This window comes from Protopterus annectens, chromosome 3.part1, assembly GCF_019279795.1.
Source record: "Protopterus annectens isolate FY-2018-M chromosome 3.part1, PAN1.0, whole genome shotgun sequence".
Taxonomy (NCBI): Eukaryota; Metazoa; Chordata; order Ceratodontiformes; family Protopteridae; genus Protopterus; species Protopterus annectens.
In genome coordinates this window covers 1,282,525,302-1,282,543,800 of record NC_056732.1, presented here as the reverse complement: position 1 = coordinate 1,282,543,800, position 18,499 = coordinate 1,282,525,302, and positions in this window count along the sequence as shown.

The following is an 18,499-nucleotide window of genomic DNA, read 5'->3' as shown; positions in this document are numbered from 1 at the left end:
TGTGGATATCCAGAGTGATTAGTCTATGGTCTGATCTAACCAGTGAGGGTTTGACCTCCAATGTAGAACACCGGTAGTCTATGTTGGTGATGACCAGGTCCAATATGTTGTCACCTCTGGTGGGGGTGTTGACCAGTTGATCCAAGGCATTCGAGTTTATAAATTCTAGGAAGCGTTGGGCAAGAGAGTTAGTACTTGAGTAGTTCTCCCAGTTAATGTTTGGGTAATTGAAATCACCCAATATTAGGGCATTTGGTAGGACCTTCATATTTTCCAGTGTCTCCAGAAATGCGGAATGGGGATCCTGGGTCATGGTGGGTGATCTGTAGCAAGCTACAATTTGAATTGCAGTTTTGCCCATTGTTAATTGCACATGGATGATCCCTGAGGCATTGTGCTGAGCCACTAACCTGAAGGTGTGGGTATCCTTGATGAATATGGATGCACCCCCACCTTTTGTGTTTCTGTCCAGGTTCTGTGGCCGAAATGTATGGTATGAGTTGTAGCCTGGTAGTGCTGGGGTGCTCTCTGGAGCCTTAAACCAGGTTTCTGTTACTGCTCAGATATCGATGTTCTCCATACTGATGAGTGCCTTGAGTGCATGCATTTTGAGGTTTAGACTTCTGGCATTGAGTAGCATTACCCTCAGTTTTTGGTTACTTGTGCTATTTATGGTGGTGGGTTTGTCTTTTGAGCCTTGCCTAAAAAAGGCACTCTGGGGGCGGCAAAAGCCTTGGCCAGTATTCAAAAGCCTAAGGGTGACAGGTGCAAGCCATCTCTTGCGAAGCAATGTGGCTTATCGAGCATGTCATCCCAGGTGGACAGATACTGGATCCCCTTTGAATGACACCAGAAACTTAGCCAATTGTTGAAAGTGATCATTTTTTCTTTATACTGTGGCATCATTCTTGGTGAGAGCAGGATGCTACTCAGGGTCAGGGTCATACCGGCCTGGGCTACATGATCAGAGAGCTCTTCCATGTCTCTTTTCATGTAATCCAGGGAGGTATGTCTCAGGTCATTCACACCAACATGGACAATGACAGAGTCGTATTTGTACTTGTTCTGGAGTGACCTGGGTGCTTGTGCTATGTGGCAATTCCTGGCACCCAACAGACAGCTAACTGTAACCTTCTCCTTGTCCAACCTAGTTAGTGGGACATCAGTGTGCCTGACTATAGAGTCACCTATTACTAGTGTGTTGGGTATGTTATTTTGCCTTAAGGGCTGTGATTGCATGGCACACTGGTTATGTGAAGTATGTGTTTCATGGTTTGTGATGGGGTGTGGAGGTTGCTTGGGTGTCTGCTTTGGAGGTCTGTATTGCTTTTGCAGATTTTTATTTAGAGCCTCCGAGTATGTTTTCATGTATTTATGTGTGTTATTTGCTGATGTTGGTTTAGTAGGTCTATGTGAAACTGGTGGTGTGTTGCAAGTACTTTCCTTCTCCTCTTCACTGTCAGTTCCAGTCTTGGGTTGAGAGAGCTTTGCCTCCAGTCTGGCTGTATAATTGCATCTCTCGCATATATTAGTGTTTGGTGGTAAGAGGAGAGGGTTGTCTGTGTACATGAGGCAGTTGTAACATTGCCTCATAATGCACAGATTCACCAGTTGGACTGGAGAGTACACCTGAAACTGCCCTTTGGACATGCCTGATTAGGTAAAGTGAGCTGTTTTGCTGATTAGCTGGTAGGGATGAATAGAGAGCCTTGTCCTTCTGGACAGTATAGGGGGTCTAGTGCTAGGGTTAATTAGTGCTTGCTATGAGTTTTGAGCAAGTGCTGGGCTGTGAAATGAATGGTTTGAGTGCTTAAGTTGAAAGTTTGTCTAGTTCCAAGGGAAGAAATTGAAGAGCAAACTTTGTGGAGCCAATAGTTTAACCCTAGCTAACTGGCACTGTCCAGCATGCAAAACTGCGCAAATGCATTTTTTATAGCAGAAAAATGAAAGAGAAATTAGCCCAAAATGGCCAATAAACTACTAACTTCTGGGCTACAGCAAACAAAGTGCACAAATTTCAGAAATAAATAGATCAAATAAGCAGGCACAATAAGCCTTTAACCAGAAATTCCCAGCTCAGAAGGGCAGAATCTAGCCTCTTCTCCCACAAGAGTGCAGACTACAAACCTTCTTAATGTAAAATAACTGGCCTGAAGCCCAAGTGCTTAAACCAGAACTAATGCGCTTTTAGAATAACAGACACTGAACCTTCAATCAGCAATTCCCAACTTAGAATGATGTAAGCTACCTGTCCTGCCACAACAATACAGTCCACAAACCTTCTTAATGTAAAACAACTGGTTTGAAGCCCAAGTGCTTAAACCAAAAGGCTTAGAATAACAGTTACAATTTAATCTGGCTACTACCAAGCAGTAATAACTGCAGCAGAATAATACAAATGAGAACTTTTAAGAAGAAGCACAAGCAAAATAAGGTAATAAAGTGGAAAGAAACACAATTACAGTAAAAGCAGATTAATAAAGTGCAATTTATATATATATATATATATATATATATATATATATATATATATATATATATATATATATATATATATAAAACAATAGAAAACGAGCAAATGTATATAAATACATTACCCAATTAACCAGTAAAGAAACTCAAAACTGAACCCTGTTCCAGCAGTCTTCTATCTGACAAGTTTTAACCACACACTCCTGCCACTAGGGTGCAGGGGAACCTTCTTCAAAAAAGATGGCCTGGATTAGTGCTCAAGTTATGCAAACAAAGCTAGATTCAGCAAGCCTGAATCTAGTCTATGCTACAACAGACAAGGCATACCAATATCAGAAAAAACAGTTCAAATGAGCAGGCATGGTAAGCCTTTAACCAGAAATTCCCAGCTCAGAAGGGTAGAATCTAGCCTCTCCTCCCACAAGAGTGCAGACCACAAACCTTCTTAATGTAAAATAACTGGCTGGAGCCCAAGTGCTTAAACCAGAACTAATACATGTTTAGAATAATAGACACTGAGCCTTCAATCAGCAATTCCCAACTTAGAAGGATGTAAGCTACCTGTCCTGCCACAACAGTGCAGACCACAAACCTTCTTAATGTGAAACAACTGGTCTGAAGCCCAAGTGCAATAACCAAAAGACTTAGAATAACAGTTACAATTTAATCCGGCTACTAGCAAGCAGTAATATAAATGCAGCAGAATAAACACATTTGAGTACTTTTAAGAAGAGGCAAAAGCAAAATAAGGTAGTAAAGTAGGAAGAAACACAAATACAGTAAAAGCAGATAAAGTGCAAATTGTTTTTTTTTTTTTTTTGTTTTTTTTTATATATATATATGTATATAACAATAGAAAACAAGCAAACTGATTTGAACAAATTACCCAGTTAACCAGTAAAAAACCTCAGAAGTTTCTATGTAACTATGAGCTATTCCTCCTTGTGGTCCACCCCCTCACCTGCTGTAAAATAAAAATATAAACAAATAAATGAATGAAGGCATTTCATTTGTTTTTTTCTTAAAGTACTCTGCTAAAAAATATGGCATCAATGTTACTAACCCAAGGATAGAGTATGAAATAAGCAAGGAAACAAAATTCCTCCTAACAGGTGCATAAAAAAAAAATCAATCCTCTGGAACAGCATAATCTAAGCATGGTGACCGGTATTACTAAAGCACATACATCCTAGTTGATCATAGCATATTGTCAGATCTTTTGTGATTCCACCATATTATAGCAAATGAAATTCATTATTTGGCAGTTTCAATAACTTGGTTCACTCCTTCGGTTATTAATTATGTAATGCAGTAGATAAGTCCCAAAAGCAGTTAAAGCTGTGTGAACTGAAGTTCACTGTGATTTGTAATAAATGACATTTGGTTTTAAATGACAAATTCACACTATAGTATGGGGAAAATGCCATCTGTGATTATTTCAGTACCTGAAAGCTAACTTCCACTCCCTTGAGCTATGTCATTTATTCTAGATACAAATCAGTTCAGCAGTAAAAGTATCAGTACAAATGAGTCTTTTAAAAGCACGTCTGCATCATGTAAGTCTCGAATAGTATTTGTGGCTATGTGCTGTGTCTCATAGATAAGTTGTAGTTCCACAAGCCATTATGTGTATTTCTGTATGACAAATACTACTCCTATTCTAAAAATTGTGTTTTACTTCCCAACAGTTTAAACTTAATAGGCCTAAACTCTGCTTCTTCTATCAAAATCAATACTGTGTTTCACAAATTTTGTTAGGTACTAAGCAATGAGGCTCACATAGTTTATCTCCACCGTTATTAGAAAAGCTAAAAATTCATGAAACGTCGCTGGTTTTTAAGTTATAATTGGAGGGGCATCCAGTCATGCTGTGTACTATGTGGTGCCTCAGTTTGTGCCTAATATCTTTATAGATTTATGTATCATATCATAGATAAATACACAAACCAAGAATATGAACTTAGAAATACTGAATTCCATTGTTAGTATATGCAAGAATCACCCAGTCTGCCTATATATATATGTAAAAATATATAAATTCCCCATCACTAAAGGCTGCTCAACCAAACAGAAATATTTAGAAAACAAGCAGAGCTAGGCCACAATGAAGAAACATTTATTAACTAATAAAACAATAGAATGGCATAAAAACAGCACAGGAATATATATATATATATATATATATATGTATATATATATATATATATATATATATATATATATATATATATATATATATATATAGTAAAATCAGCTAACACTCCAATGTTTTTGTAGTGCACAGCAATATGATTATAGCATATAAATGTACAAAAAGTGCTTTTTGTCACAAACATTCTAACACCTGTACATTAATGCTACTAAAGTGGCCCTTATCTGCCACAGAACTCAACAACTGGCTTAATCCCAGCCCATATCAAAGGAATGCCAACTACTATTAAGTCAAGTTGTGAAAAGACATAATGCAAGGGAAAAAGAATTATGATTCTTTACGCAACTGATTCTGATAGGAACATTCTTAATAAACATAAAAGGAAGGACCAGTGTATAAAGTCTGTCATGCACAGTTCTCACTCATTCTACTGTCATTCAGTAAGCACAGGGGAAGGTTTTCCTTTATAGATTCTAACTTACAGAAAATGTAGGTACAGATGAAAAAGCACATGCTGCAAGTGCTAAAATGTTATACCTACTGCTACCTCCTTGGGTACATCAGCCCATTTGGGGGAAGAAAGAAGAACAGACAAGATAAATATGGACATTGTCTGGGACTTTCATAAAATTCTTGGTGTTCCAAAATGGACTATAATTTAGACATTAATAATTTCATTTTAATATGTCTAATGCTGAGTTGAATGAAAATTACAAACTATTATTGAATAAAGGTTTTAATTATAGCCTTACTAGTTATGTTTCTGACTTCAGCACAATGATGGTAAAGCTTTTTGTTATTTACTGAATTTGAGACTTTGGTTTCATGACAAAGAGGGATACTTGGGTCAACTGTGGCTGCAATGGTGCAGTGGTTAGCATTGTTGCCTCACAGCAAGAGTTTCTCCAGTCCGATCCTTGGCTGGAGTGTCTTCTGTGTGGAATCTGCATGTCCTCCCTGTGGTCGTGTGGGTTTCCTCTGGGTACTCCGGTTTCCTCCCACATGCCAAAGACATGCTGTAGGTGGATTGGACACTCTATAATTGGTCCTAGGTGTGAGTGTGTGCATGTGTGTGCCTTCTGTGGAAGGTTGGGTGCCAGGCTGGCAACTCAACACCGTAAAACTCCACTGTCACTCATGAGCGGACAGGTGATCCGCTGTTGCAACCCCTAACTGGGAAAAAGCCAGAAGAAGAAGATTGTTAAAATTAATTTTTGCCATTCTAATGATCAGCCTCCATATCATCCTGTGGTGAATGTATCATCAGAAGCAACAATGAGAAATTTACATTGTAGTGTCTTTTCTATGTTTAGGAAAATTGAAACAATTAAAAGTATAATTTAACAGATTAAGTCTAGATAGCTCTGTTGTGACTTCATAGGCCGAGATCAGTGTGAATCATTTGGGACAAACTTATGTATGATAGATAAGTCCCACAATTGTTAATAAAGCTCCCCTATGAAGGGTGGTTAGGGGTTAATATAAAGGGGGTTGGGGATGTCATAATGATTAAGGTGTTAACCTCACAAACACAAGGTACTGAGTTTGATTCTTGGGAAACATGACTAGGCTTAAAGAGGCACGCTGAGGTCATTAGTCTAGTATTCACCCATGAATCCAGATCTGTTTCTTTTCTTGAGATACAAGGCATCCTCTGATCCATCTCTGATGAACCTTTTTATGCATCCACAAACAGCATCAGAATCACTAGATCGAAGTATTTAAATTTTACTTGTTGAGACATGGTAAGACATCTATGTGTCTCCGAGGATCCCATGCTGTGGAATAAGCTCCCCATCTATGTAAAGCAGAGATCTACTTTAAAAAACAAAGATCAGAACACTGACATTCATTTTCATGAGACTGAAAATACTGAAACTTGACATACCTGAATGCCAAAGCTTTCCCAGGGTAAGTATACACTTGCCCAACACACATTTTTCTCCACTGTAGTATGATCCCGTAGTTGATATATATAGTTAAGAGGGGGGTGCATCCCCCACATTGGGAGGAGTTAATTACTTTGGTGTGTCTTTAGTTTAATTCTTGGCAAGTATTTCCTTACTCTGGGAAAGTTTCGGCATTCGGGTATGTCAGATTTTTGTGTGTTCAGTGTCATGAAAATGAACATCAGTGTTCTGATCTTCAATTTTTTAAAGTAGATCCACAAAGCAGAGCCATCCCTAACCCTATTTAAGTGTAACATTGAGCAATTGATGGGAAATCAGAAAGTCACCCCAGGTCTTGCTCCCATGTCTCTGATGGAGACAGACAGTGGTGATCCACCCACCCACATAACCTCTAAAAACTTCCTAACATATCCCTCCAAATAAATGCCCATGATACATAGGAACACAACTGGGTTGGAGTGCACTGCTAGACTTATAAAGGCCCTTTTGGTTATTAGCCTAGTACATACTTATGAACCTATGATATCCCCATGGTCTTGAAAGACAGATTGATGAGTTTGTTTGGAAACAATGGTCTTCTCAGAATGCTATTTTAGAAGCCTTGTGAATGGTATTGATGGTTTCTGAACCTATGACCCAAATCTTCTTTATTTTTACCAAAGGTTATAATCAACACTAACTAACTAACGCAAACTATCCACTTGAGATTCTTGAGCCGAAGGTCTTTGACAAAACTTTTGCCTGAGCTTTTGGAAATAGGTTTTAAAACTTAGTGGACTTTAAATTAGTAAAGATTCAACTGAATTTTTGCAAATAACATCCTAGATGTGCATGAATGGGGCTGGTATTTAGCAATATTAGATATTTGTTCCCTCTCTACTAATATACCACATGAGGGAGAACTTTGTGTTTTACAGTACTGGTTAGATAAATCAAAGCAGCGTACCAATTATTTTTTTGTTCAACTTACTTGTACAAAAATGCATTATATAAAAAAATCAGTGTTTTTGCAGCTGTAGGGTATATCTGTGGGGGCTGCATTTGCCCCAGTTTATGCAGAATTGTTTATACTTTTGTTGTTAAATAAAGTATATCTACAATTGAACTAGACAAAATGGATATGTCATGCAGGTACCTAAACGACTATTGAATGGTTTGGAGAAGGATCTATTCTGAATTGTTGCAGTTCTGGGATAATATCAAGAGTAATGAGTCTTGCATTCATTTTAACAACAAAGCAGAAATTACCACACTTGATTTTTTTACTAGTGATTCACTGAGTTTGAAGAAAAAGCATACATGCCAATATTTTATTTTGTAGTCTTTGCTGCTTGCTGTCATTTCCTTTTGAGGCCCTGACAATCTTCAGGGCACTATCTTCATGTTGTGAGCATAATATGTCCTCCTGATCACAAAACAAAACTCCTGGTTGAAACAACACCAACTGGTAATTCGAAAAAATCAGGATACCAGGATAACGAACCAAAGTGCAAAACAGGAATAATTTATTTGTCAGCTTCACAGCACAGCGTTAAAAAACACATAGAACACATCCAGAGTATTTCATCAAGCGCTTTCACCCGGGCCCTCCCAGGCTTTCTCAAGACATTTAATGCATTGTTTGGTAGGTTCATTTATACTACTCCTGCTACCCTTAATTATTTAATTAATTCACAATTAGTCACTTGTTGCATTGTATTTAAATTGTATTTAAAAAGACAGAATCTCTTTTAACATTGTCACAAGTTGATGGTATTAATTTTATTACAGTTTTATAATAATAATATATTAATAATATGTCCTCCTATTTGTTTATTCATTTTTCTTAGTATATGTTTCTCCGACTCTAAGAAAACTAGGGATCTATGAGAAGGCATGAATGGTGCCTTAAACTCCCAAAGTGTGAATTTATTAGCCCATTAAAAAGAAAACTTGCCTTCCATTGTCACAGACAGCAGAAGACATACATTTTAAAATTTGTATTTACGTCTCTATGTTATCCTTGTATGTTTATAAATTGGTTGGAACAAAAACAAATATAGAATGCAAAATTGTAAACACAAATATTTAAGTGTCAGCAAATACTTAAAAAATAATAACACAAGCAATGACACAGGCACAAGATAACTGATGCTTTAAACAACTGCTAATAATGCATTTTGCAGAGGACAGAATCCATGCACCTCCCATGTGAGGATGTGCTCTTTACTCTCCCTCTGTTTAATTATTCCATACCTGTGATCATATAGCCTTGGAAATTAGGCCCAACTATGATTCTACCTTTCTTTATATGCTTATGTTAAAATATATAGCCTCCATCTCTCACATGGCATGTTTAAGTTGAGGTGAAGTCTCTCAGAGTGGGATGCATAGCTACTAAGTCCCCTGACAAAATGAAGTTGTAAACTTTGCTACATAATTGAACATTTGCTATTTTAAAGCATCACTTTCTAATGCAGCACTACATAATGTTGTTATGTCAGGTTAGTGCACAGGATTAAAGTTGTAAGGTATTAACAGCATTCATTATGTAATCCTTGATTTCTTTCCTTTAGTCACTTAACCAAACAGAATGGCAAGGACTGCAAAGGAAATATGTCTTAATCCAGCTGGGCAAGCTGTTTCACAACATATGAAAATAAAATTTAAAAAAATGAATCAGAATATTTTGAATAACATTGTATTTCTTGTAGAACTATTAAAATGACCTTGAAATTATATGACTCAGTTAAACTTACCTGTTTTAAAACTACAAAAACTGCTTTCCTTTAAAAAAAAACAGTCTTGCGAGTCATCATTCAAAAATGCATCTACTGCAACTGAAAGGAAGCAAACTAGTCACTTGCTTTTTAGCTCAGCATGAATAATGAATAGCAACAGTCAACAATACAGCAGCTTACAGGTCTTTTGCTATGTAAGAAAGAGCTGCACATGGTAAACAACAGTTTTTCTACAATAGAGTGCTAAGGCCACACAACAGAATACTCCAAGCAAACAAATTCCATTTTCCTGCATGAAATCTTCATATCAGAGTATAAGTATTTTTACATTTTAAACCACTACAAGTAGTAACCTAGTCACGACTCACCAAAACTGTTATGCATAGTTTTGCTTTTGCATTCCTCAGCTGCATGAGAACTGCTAGTTAGTATTCAAATTTAAACATTTAAGTGTATACTGTACAACCATGAATATCTTATACGCTCCTTGAACATGTAAATCACTGAGTTTATATACTGAAATGTCACAGTATGTCACCTTCTTGCAATGTATCACAGCTGAAAACAGTCCACAATCATTTGCTATTCTCCCTACTTAAACAAAAAAATAAATGGAGTATCCTATTAACCAAGGATTGCAAAGAAAATAGGTCTTAATCCAGATGGGCAATCTGTTTCACAAAATACAAAAATAAAATTAAAAAAAAAAAATGCAACAAAATATTTTGCATGATATAGTATTTCTTGTTTCAGTTTAGGGTACTGGCCTCCTGGATGGATTAAAGAGAGAGAGATATAGTTCATACTACAGCGAAACATAGAAACATGCATTGATATGACAAATGAGATCGGTCTGTTTACCAACCAACTCGATTGCTTGTAATTTAAGTTAAACTTAGGACTGTGTTTTTCCCCAGCAATAATAAGAATTGTCTTATGAGTGGGTCATGCATTCAGTGAATTCAGCATAGTTTTTCTGCCATAGTTTCTTACCCTTCAGGAATGTTTTTGAATTATACACTCTGTTTTTGTGAAGCAATGTTAATCATGCTTACTGTGTATGAGTGAATCCACCTATGTGCCCTGCATCCTGTCTTGGATTGTTTCCTTGCCATGGACATTGATGGAATAGTCTCCATCTACCCCATGACTCTGAATAGGAGAACAGCTATGAGAGAATGAATGAATGATTTCATTCTTGAGTAACTGACCATGTACCTTCTGATCCTGATTTGGTATTCTCATGTAATTGTATTATTAGAAGATAATGTGCCCTTGGTCCTTAATGGCCTCAAGGTATATAAATGTTTATACCATGTTTCCTTACTGCCTTCGTTCTTTAAAACTATGCACGTTAACCTTTTCTAGTCTATCATAATATGTCTTCTAAGTGAGGCTGTACACTGTTTTTGCTTTATTATTCCAAATACCTCTATATTGTCTTCTCAGAGGGCTTCATTTTCTCAGCGGTACATACACATGTATGTTTGGGAGTTGTGGGGAGCTGCTTACCCCATGGTTTGCAGAGGAGCGTGTCCCTATAAAAACAAGTTTAAAATGGAAGAGTGAGGTTCAAAATTTGCATTTTCCTATATTGTTATATTTATTTATTTATTTATTTATTTATTTATTTATTTATTTGGTGTTTCAAAAAATGGCAATATGATTCCCAACATTTCAATAGAGAGTCAAAAACAACAGGACAAGAACAACCATGATCAGTAGGATGTGGCACACCTTCATGTAGCAGGCTCTTTAAGAAAAAAGTGAACTCAGTAAAGTTATAATGATATAAATGCCTAGGGAACTCCTACGAATAGACAGAAAGATAATGGTAGGGGATCAGATTGTATGTCTCCCACCACACCTGGATAGGAAATTAGTATGGGTTCTGAATGATAGACAATGTGTGCACCATGGGTAAAGAAGAAAACTATACAAAAAATGGTACAGCTTTGTGGAAAACAACAGTGCAAGTACAGGCATCATATAGGAAGTGTGGCACAGACTGGCACAGTGTCACATATAATGTTGCTTAGAATTCCAAAAAACATAGACAATGAGCAACTAATATCTACAGTGATGCTGCACCTTGGAACTGAAGAGCAAGCGCAGTGTTAGACAGCTGCATAATAACTGTCATCTCCATGCCAGGCCAGTCATAACAGGCACAATGATGGGCCATGGCATGGGCAGAAATGCATTATGAAATGGCAGGCAGACAAGGGAAATTAGCAGTTATGGAATAGCAATATGAGAGCTGCAAGACACTGAACAGTAAAAACTGTTGTCAGTACTACAGCAGAGACTAACAGCCCTAACTGGTACACTCAAAGTCATTACAACTGGAACAAAGAAGGCATATTAGGAACAACTGAGCATTAGATACAAAGTAGGGAGGGCATTCTAGACACTTCTCTGTCAAATGGCTTGATGGTGGCTAACACATGGTTTAGCAAGAGAGAGATAGTCATAAGATCCCATACAAGAGTGGCCAGTATGCAACTCTGGTAGACTTCCTCCTAGTAAGGAAAAGGCACTGGGCTACAATCAGCGATTGCAAAGTAATCCACAGTGAAACAGTCTGCCTACTGCATAAACTACTGGGTGCCACAATCAGCTGCAAGCAATGGTGAGAGAAGGCTTTAAGGTCAACAGATACTAACTTGAAGACCTGGGAATTGTCTAGAGGGAAAGTGCAAGAGTTTAAGGAAATATACAGGGATTTAGCCCCTTATGAAGAAGAGGAAATAGGTAAAGTTGAAAAAGAATGGCAGCACATCAGTACAACACATGTGAAGACCATAGAGGATATATGTGACCGAGCCAGATATGGAAATAAGGTACATAAGAAAATCTGGTCATGGAATGCAGAATTCCAGGATGTCACCAAAAGAAAGAAGGAGTGCAGAAAAAAAGTGGAAGATAGAAAAGATGGACCAGGCTAAGAGGGAATACTGATTGGCTAACAGAGAGACTAATAGAGCAATTGCAATAGCAAATAACAAGGGATCAGAGCCACTTTACAAGCTTCTGGAAAGTGACACAGCAGATGGCATAAACAACCTTTATCAGGGTGCAAGAAAAAGACAGAAAGATACAGAAGACAGTCATTGGCACACTTTATAAGGGATGTCCGCAACAACTTGCTTACCAGTTCATAGAACATCAGGGGCATATGAAAGGAATAATTCTGACAGTTTCTGAATGAAGAAAATCCCACAGAAGCTGTACTACCCTAAACAAATTTTACAATGAAAAAAGAAGAGGAACCTATCCTAGAAGTTAGAACAGCGCTAAGGAAAATGAATCATGGAAAGCAGCAGGCTCAGATGAGGTCACTGCAGATATCAAGATTTAGGAGGAGTTAGGTGAGAAATGGTTACAGAAGGTAATCATATCAGTATGGAAAGAAAGATGTATCTCACATGACAGGAGAATAAGCATTCTAGTATTCTAAGCTCTACATGCTGTAGGAATGCACAGCATTTGTGAAAGCTTTGCACACTGTCAGAATGCACAGCGTTTCCCCAGGCTCTGCCCACTGTAAGAAGATACAGCATTTCCCAAACTCTACACGCTGTAGGAATAAATACCATATATATATATCTATATCTATATATATATCTATATATATATATATATATATATATATATGTATATATGAAAAATAGTTTTTTTTTTCTTTTTGTTGCATTGTTTCTGAGGAAGTCTGTTTCCAGATGAAAACAAATTAAACATGTTTGACACTATGGCACTAGTTCATTCGTATAGGTTAGTACTAGGCTAACTGCCCTTGCAAGCCATTTTAAGCTTAGCCAATTATCCTTTGTGAGACTCAAACGCTGCACTTTGCATTTGTAAGGCAAACACCTTAACCATTAGGCCATGCTCCCAGCTTACTGCTTGCTTTATAGCAGTATTGGATATTCTTTTTGATCTGCTCTGTTCCAGCTGAGTGGTTTTTTTCATGCTTGGTGTTGTTTCCACTGTTTTCATTGGGGAAGATTTTGATATTTTATTTAGAACATTCCCCAACTTATACATGCTGTAGGAAAATATATAATTTCCCAACGACTGCAGACTGTAGGAATGTGCATAATTTCCCAAAGCTCTACATGCTTTAGGAATGTACAGCATTTCCCCATGCTGTGCACACTATAGGAATGTGCATCATTTCCCAAAGCTCTACGTGCTTTAGGAATGTACAACATTTCCCCATGCTGTGCACACAATAGGAATGTGCATCATTTCCCAAAGCTCTACGTGCTTTAGGAATGTACAGCATTTCCCCATGCTGTGCACACTATAAGAATGTGCATCATTTCCCAAAGCTCGACATGCTTTAGGAATGTACAGCATTTCCCCATGCTGTGCACACTATAGGAATGTGCATCATTTCCCAAAGCTCTACGTGCTTTAGGAATGTACAGCATTTCCCCATGCTGTGCACACTATAGGAATGTGCATCATTTCCCAAAGCTCTACGTACTTTAGGAATGTACAGCATTTCCCCATGCTGTGCACACTATAGGAATGTGTATCATTTTCCAGTCTCTGCCTGCTGTAGGAAAGTACAGAATTTCCAAAAGCTCTGCACATTGTAAAAATTTAGAGCATTTGCCTAAGCTCTGCATGCAGTAGGAATGTATGATATTTTCCAAGTTCTGCATGTTGAAGGAATGTACAGCATTTGCCCAAGCTCTGCATGCTGTAGAAATATACAGCATTTCCCAAAGCTCTGTACAATGTACAGTATTCCCTTAGCCCTGCATACTATAGGAATGTACAGCATTTTCTCAAGTTCTCCAAGCTGTAGGAATGTGCATAATTTCCCAAACTCTGCATGTTATAGGAATCTGCAGCATTTCCCCATGATCTGTACAATGTACAATACTCCCTTAGCCCTGCATATAGGAATGTACAGCATTTCCCCATGCCCTGAATGTTGCTGGAATATACAGTATTTCCCCAGCTCTGCAGGCAGTGGGAATGTATAACATTTCCAAAACCCTGCATATTGTAAGAAGGTATAGTATCTCCCTAAGTTCTGCATGCTATAGGAATATATGGCATTTACCCAGGTTCTGCACATTGTAAGACTATATAGCATTTCCCTAAACTAAGTATCTTGTAAGAATGCACAGCATTTCCTAAAGCTCTGCACTCTGTAAAACTGTTCATCATTTCCCCAAACTTTAAATGATGTAGGAATGTAAGGCATTTTCCTAGGTTCTGCACACTGTAGTAATGTACTGCATTTCCTAAAACTCTGCATGCTATGGTAAGGTATGGCATTTCCATAAGATGTCTTGAAGTCAGAGATCGCTATGAATAGACAATGTTCATGAATGGCTATGATGACATTGTTGTGCAGAAGAAAGGATCCACTGTACATCTCTTAGACATGGCAAACCATGTCTATAAACTATTATGATAGATTCTCGTATCAGATAAGGTATAATGGACTACCTAAGCTGCCTATTTCCTACATATTATTACATCCTTTTTAAACAACTGCTTATTACTTCTCCATACCTCATACATATTGTCATGTCTAACACATGCATTCTTGACCTCTGCAAAAGTTTTTGTTTATAACTTTCTCAGAAAGAATCTTTGTAATATTTTTCTGTTAAAATAATGCACAGTATTTTCTCGAATTGTTCACCTTGCATCTTCAATCACTTTTAATGGGGCATACACTTGGACTCTGTAGTTTCCCTGATGGATACTTAAATATTTCTTACCTGCCTGTGCTTTGTTTTTATCATGACAGTATATAGTTTGCACTTTTAACTCTTTTTTCACTTCTTTATAAAGCTTCATTTGAAGACCTAGCACTATTTTGATCACATGTTCCAAACTGTCTTTATCTTTTCTTTAGCCTTACAAAGAGAGGTCTTCTGAAAATTACACACCAGAGCTGTAAATTGGGAAGGAGTGGCAACCCTGGAAGTAAGGCATTAGGAGGCATGATTGGCAAAAGCCAGTGATCTGAAAGTGCAGTATAAGCATTCATGTATAAAGCTGCAATGATTTCTTGCCATTACAAATGAATGCATGTTTCAGTCATGGCCAAGTCTCTCAGTGTGTGGTGATTTATCTATAGCAAGGTGCTTGATGTATCATTGGCATACAGCTTGCATTCAGAGCAGAAAAGCTTTTTCACCCCTTTGGGCTTCAACTTTGGCTTGAGAGGGAAATGTATAGGGTGCCAGGTGACCTAGCATTGCTGTTCTGGTACACAATATCTACAAACTTTCTTGCTACCTTTTTATAAATAAGGATATTAGGCTCATATTTTCACTGGTGACACCTATGCATATACTTTTCATTAATTCATTGACCTTATTTGCATTCTACAATGTCTAAATGAGTTTAAATCATCTGATATGACTACTCCAAATGACTTTCTACCTTTGCTTTAATTGCTACTTCCCCTTTAGTTGTTTCTGTTCTGCTACATTGCTTTCCATGTGCATTATTTTGCATTTGTTTTAATTTAAATTAATTTAAGGTGCCGTGTTTTAAACTGTCCCTCCAGTCATATCAATTCTCAGCTCTCCTTTTCAGTATTTTTTTTGTACAATTCCTTTCACAATGTTTTGTCTTATTTCCAAAACTATAACATTTCCTACCCGACTTTCAGTAATACCAATGACAATAAAAAGGACCAGCCATCAAAATGATTCCTGTTTTGCATCCCTGGTAATCATCCTTTCATTTGAGTGAGCTATTACAATTGCTGCTTTGTTTTATCTAATGATTTTTTTTATCCATTCTATCATACTGTGACTCTTTCCTTGCCTGCCTAATTTTTTCACTCACTTGCTGTGTAGTATCCTACCAAATGCATTGCTAGTTCTTTGCTGGCAATATCTTTAGTCCCTTTTTAATCTATTACCATGATCATCCTGTAAACAAATATTATAAAATTTGTGTATTATGACCTTATCAATTTGAGTCTAGGGTATCTTTGGGCCATTTACCCACTTGCTTTAGTATAGTCCATACAATTCACAATTTCCCCATGAATGATGTGAAACTGACAATGTAATAGATTTCAGATTCTGTTGGAATGGGGAATAACATTTGGCTCTTCCCATCATTTGGGAGCCTTATTACTCTTTTCCACTGATATGTTAGAAAGATTAGTTTGTGTTATTAACACTTTTGACTTTTGTTGTCTAAAAACTTTAAGATGAATCATATCAGATCTGATTGTCATTTCCACCGTAGGAACTCTTTTATGAGCTTTTCTTTTGAGAAAGGACTGAGATTAAATCACTCCACATGAACTTCATGAATCTGTCACCACTCTTTTAATGGATACCAAAGTATTTATTTAGTAACTTTGTGTTTTTTAATAATTTTTCTACCACTCGTCAGATTGCATTAATCATTTCTCAGTGAATTGATTTCTCATTACTCTCTTATGTGACTACAGAAACATTTATCTTCATTCATAATCTAATATCATTTCTCTCTAGTTTTACTTTTGTTTTTCCTGACTATCTTTACCACTGTCATAATTGCTAGAAACCTCTGTCTAAATCCATGCTTTTACATATTCCTAAATGCAATATGTTTGGTAAATCAACAGCAAACTAAACTCAACTGTTGTTCATTTAAATGATGGTTGATTTCGCCAGAAATGCAGCAAAATGTTTTCTTTTACAGTGATTCTTCTTTTGTGATGTAGCGTGATTGGAACATTTTGTCAGATTAGTTCTAAAGCTCCTGTTTTGTGTGCATATGTCTGAGAGTGTGTGTGTGTGTGTGTGTGTGTGTGTGTGTGTGTGTGTGTGTGTGTGTGTGTGTGTGTGTGTGTGTGTGTGTGTGTGCAAGCACGCGTGCATGTGTGTAGATTTTTTTATCAGTGACAGTTTCGAGAACTGCTGTTTTCTCCCAAAACTCAAAAGCATGCTGGTTGGTTAGCTATCAAATATGTTCCAGATACCCTTACTGTAGTAGCATAACTCATGGCTGAAAAGGGTCCAAAAAGGACCAGTCATCCTTCTCATCTCATTTGCTGAATAATTCAGAACAAAGCCACATATATTGGAGAGGCAAATGGCTAAAATCAAAGATGATTTTTATGACCATCTTATAATATCACTATTAGTTATTGGTGTTCATAGGTGTTTACTGGGCTAACGACCACAAGGCCCTTTTTAAGTCTAGCCATGCATCCCAAATCTCTGACAAGATCTCTGGGTATGTTGTGGATGTCCTATTTTCTGTGCCTTAAGAACCTGAATTATAGATCACTTATGTTGTTGCTTAAGTTGTACTGAATTGAATTGTTGATGTTGCATATTAGATTTAGGCCTTTCAAGTGGGTAATGCATGAGGAGTTAGACTTACAGATATGGAGCATCTCTAGTAGGCCAGAGTCCAATATTTCCTTGAAGGCAAGACACAGATCACCTCTGAGCAGTCTGTATGATACAGAGTAGACTGATCGTGATTTGGGCCTGTCTGCATGGGACAGGTGTTGGAGGCCATGGATGTTCTTTGTGACATATTTCTGTGGCCTTACCATTTGGTGCAGGTATTTGGTGAGGTACATACCAAATGGGACATTATACTCAATTATTGGCCTAATGAGGGAGGAGTACAGAGAGGTAATAACCTCCATTTGTCTGGATGCAATCCCTTTACTTATGAGATGAACCAAATAAAAGGTTTTCTGACCACTGCCACTACATGATGGTCGAATGTGAGATTGTTGTTAACCTGAGTACCCAGGTCTTACCACAGGTTGTGTGCTGAGGGGACTGCCATTGATGTGGTAATCAGTAGAGGCCATGTCTTTGCTGAATGGTATGATAATACATTTTTTGGCATTTAACTTAAGACCATGACTTTAGCAGCAGTCATTAGCTGCTGTGAGACCCTCTTGTAGTATGTTAACATAATCTGGGGAGTCAATGACACCACCCAACATACAGTCATCTGCAAACTTGGTGAGCCACAGGCCTTTTGTCTTTGCCTGGACCTCTGAGAAGTAAATGCCAAACAGTAGGGGTCCCAGGACAGATCCCTGGGGAACACCACTAGTGACAGATCTGCTGTTGGAGACTGAGGCACCTATTTTGACCTTGTGGGTCCTATCGGTGAACCAGTTGACCACCCACCTGCTGAGTTAGGGATTTACACCAAGTTGTGTTAGTTTTTTGATGATGCCCAAGTGGGAGATTGTGTCAAAGGCCTTGGCCAAGTCAAGGTAAGCTGTATTT